This window comes from Mustela nivalis (genome assembly GCF_964662115.1).
Source record: "Mustela nivalis genome assembly, chromosome: 4".
NCBI classification, from domain to species: Eukaryota; Metazoa; Chordata; class Mammalia; order Carnivora; family Mustelidae; genus Mustela; species Mustela nivalis.
In genome coordinates, this window is record NC_139023.1 from 57,133,813 (window position 1) to 57,138,330 (window position 4,518).

Here is a 4,518-nt window from a genome sequence, read left to right on the forward strand (position 1 = left end):
GCTTCTGCCTTAGTTTCTTGGATCCCTGAATATATGCCACGAAATTGACCACATAGAGAGGTCCTGAGATGACATAGAGAAAGAGAATGGTCCAGCTAAGCTAATCTAAAAAAGGTCCACACATATGAGTAAAAGTACCTTATATCCTCTATTTTGTTAGTGTTTGGAAATAAAGAACAGGCACTTGGGTTTTCCCTATTCACTATGCAGAGATCTATGTAATCTGCATTTTCCGTGTCTTACCCTCAACTTCTACCAGACATGGTGACTCTGCTTTCAAGATATTTGTGGTTACCATTTCTTGAAAGAATAAATTCTGGTTTCTTGTAGGAGCAAGGAAAAAGTTAGCTAGCTACATCTTTATGAGGTGGGAGAAGAATTATGGGGGTCAAACCTAAATTTAAGCTTATCTAAAATTTTCGTAAATAGTACACCAATCTTGAACATTTTTGAGATTCTTTGTGTTTAACTGAATTACTTTTCATAATTATTCCCCTCCCAGTTGTTGAGGTTCAGATTTATGGTGTTATTTTGATATGTAAACAACCTAATAAATATATGCTACTTATATAGAGAGAATTGGTTAAGAATTCAACAAATTGTAGCTTTACTTACATTGTTGTCTCTGTATGGTAAAGGAATTGACTATAATATAGGAACTATACTCTCTGTGTTCAAATCTTCATTCTGCTATTTCATAGTTATGAGACATTGAACAAGTTACTTCTCTCTTTGCATTCTTTGCACGGTGAGTATCTGTAACAATGGGACCTATTTAACTATCCCATAAGGTTGTTATGAGGACTATATATGGAAATCAGTATAAATTGCCAAGCCCTTAGATAATATTGAATGAATATTAGCTACTCTTATTAATAACATCTCTAGGTCCTCTCCAACTCAATGATTCTCAAATGAAGTATCTCTATAATGACATTTATTTGATGAAAATAAAGTATTGAATATGATGGCAGAGTTACTGTTTATTCATCTCCTTGACACCTCATTCATCATCTCTGTGGGTTGTCTGCATGGCTGGCTTTTGAGGTTTCAGCTTCTAGGTCTTTGCCCCTCCACCACTGCCCCCCCCCACCGCCTGTCAGAGGCTACTGTGTACAAAAGGACCTTAAGCTAGTTGCATTTCTAGTGTCTTTGTTATGAAGCTGGGATATAGAATTTCCTTCCAGAAATCTGATAAGACATTTCACATTGTTATGGTACCATGAGTTTTATAAGTCATTTGAAATTGTAATGGAATGGAACCTGATCATTGTCTCCTTTAGGTAGAATTTTATTTGCAAACAAAGCATACTCTAAGCCACAAAAAGAGTGTTTCCCTTTAAAAGTAGCTGAACCTTGGAAACAAACAAAAAAATGACTCTGTCAACCTTAAACAGACCCAAGTTTGAGGAAACTTTGCATTGTTTACCATAGTGGCTACACAAATTACATTCCCACCAATAGTGCATGAAGATTCCCTTTTTTCCATCTCCTAACAAGCACTTGTTATTTCTTGGTTTTTTGGCAATAGCCATTCTGAGGGGTGTGGGGTGATAGCTCATCGTGGTTTTGATGAGTGATTTTGAGCATCTTTTCCTGTGTCTGTTGGCCACCTCCTTATCTTCTTTGGAAAATGTCTATTCAGGCACTCTGTCCATTTTTAAATGACATTGTTTTTACTTATATAGTTATTAGTTCCCTATATATATATATATATATAGATAGATATAAAGATTTTATGTATTTATTTGACAGAGAGACACAGTGAGAGAGGGAACAAAAGCAGGGGAAGTGGGATAGGAAGAGGCAGGCTTCCTGCCAAGCAGGGAGTCCAATGTGGGGCTTGATCCCAGGACCCTAGGATCATGAGCTGAGTCGAAGGAAATGGTTAATGGTTAAACCACCCAGGCACCCCAGTTCTTTATATATTTTGGATGTTAACCCCTTATCAGATATATCATTTGCAAATATCTTCTCTTATTCAGTAGATAAAAAAACACTTTAAAATTTTCGTCTGACTTTGGGTAATTTCCTTAACTGTTCCCTAACTTCATTTTCTCAGCAGCAAAATGAGCATAATAACAGTACTGGAACCTTTCTTATAAAGTTGTTACAAAGATTAAGTGAGGCAATAATCTAAAAACACAACTGCCCTTAACTCATAGGCAAGGGCTAATATGTTTCATCTACTCTCACTTTAATTGCCATTATCATTATCATGAAAGCCTCCTTCAAAATCTGTAAAAATATATGTGAGAAAGCTAAGACTCATTAGAGCAATTTTTGTAAGTCTCAGAGTTCATGGAAGAGACAAGGTGTCAAAGATTTTTGAGTCAGTGATTATTAGAAAGGTGAATGATGGTAATCTGGGAAAAACTCATCTAACTTCATTATGGAAAATGGATTAATGAGGGTGGAAAGAGGAAGAAAAAGTCAGAAAGAAAGATAACACGTACATCTGCTCTAAGAGAAGGTATCACAGAGCTAATAAATAAATTAAAAAAGCAAAGAGTAAAATAGAATGGTTGAAAATTTAATGTCTGTCATAGAACAAAGTCTTAGGATAATCGTGATGAACAGAAGGAAAAGATAAAGAGACTAAACAAATAGAAATGAGATGATAGATGTGAAAAGCAGAAAATATGACCTTAACAAATGATAGAAAAAATACTTAAAGATATAATGCAAGCAAACTTCTTCTTTTATTTTTTAAGATTTTATTTATTTGACAGAGAAAGACACAGCAAGAGAGGGAACACAAGCAGGGGAGTGGGGAGGGAGAAGCAGGCTTCCTGATGAGCAGGGAGTCTTATGGGCTCTGTCCCAGTACCCTGGGATCATGACCAGAGCAGAAGGCAGACACTTAATGACTGAGTCACCCAGGTGCCCCACAAGCAAACTTCTTGAAAGCAATAAAAAAAGTGAATCTGTAAAAAATGAAATTCTGATTGACTAATATTGGGGCACATTCTAATGGAGTTATTGTTGGTTGTCAGAGATAAAGAAAGAATGCTTCTGAGAGCCTGGCTAGGGAAAAAAAAAAAAAAAAAAGCCACCTACAAGGGAAATAAGTACTCAGGACTTAACACCTCTTGATAGTAATATTCAATGCCAAAAGATAATGATTAAATGCTTACCTGGTTATAGTAGCATGAATAGAGATTATAGTGAGGTTAAGTACAGATATTCTAGAAATACAATAACCATGGGCCTTCCTTGCAACAAAACAAACAAAATAGATGATAAGCATAGAACACATGAAATTTAAAAATGAAAAATCTGTGTTAAAAGGCCTTAATATAGAACTAAAATTTAGGTAATAATATAATTACATATGCAAAACAGAATGTCACTATTATAAAAATTAATAATATAAAAGTAATAATATAGCTTACAAAGATTAGAAATGGAGAAAGGCTAGGGTGGAGGAATTATCAGCAGGGTAGACTCATGACCTGATCTGACATGTTTCACAGAAAGAAGGAATTTAAACTTTATGAAATTAAAGTAGTGAAACAAACTAATGAATCTAACCTTATAATAAATTATAATAAATTTTCAAACTTTTTTTCTTAACTACAGAGGAACGTTTATAGTAATTGACATTTCTTTTTGTGAAGAAATTCTTTTGTGAATTAAATTGTCTCCTTAATTTTACTTGGTTATTAAAATTCAGTATAAAATTTTTAAAATTAATAAATAAGATTTGACAGAATTATTCTTTCCCTTAGAAATTATTTTCATTATTCATGTGTTTCTCTGAAAATATACATAAATTGATGTCTAGAATTATACTGTCTAATGATAATAATAAATAATAGTAAGAGCAGCTGGCACTACTTACTGAGCGCTTACTCAATGCAGTAATTTTCCTGAGCACTGTACATATAAAACTTCATTTAATCTCACAACAATATTAAGAGGCAAGTATCATTATTATCATACCTATTCTAGAGATGAGATAATTGAGGAATAGTAGGGGTTTGGTAAAATAGCCAAACCAACATAGATATTGATGGTAAAGCTATGATTCTAACCCAGATAGTTTTTAATCACTAATATCAAAGTTTCTAGGTACTGAGATTTTAGGAAGGCTTGTTTTTTTTTTATTTGAAATATAATTGGTATACAATGTTGTATTAGTTCAAGTGTGCAACATAGGGATTCAACAATTATATACATTACTCAGTGCTCATTAGTGATAAGTATAGACACCATCTGTCACTACATAATGTTATTTCAAAATTACCAACTGTATTCTTTATGCTGTACTTTTAATCTCTGTGATTTATTTATTTTATAACTGGAAATTTGTACTTCTTAATCCCCTTCACTTACTTTGCCTATCTCTTACCCATCTCCTCTCTGGCAACTACCAGCCCATTCTCTGCATTTAAGAGTCTGTTTATTTTTTAGATTCCACATATAAGTGAAATCATATGATGTTTGTCTTTCTCTGTCTAACTTATCTCACTTAGATTAATACACCCTAAGCCCCTCCATATTGTTACAAATGGC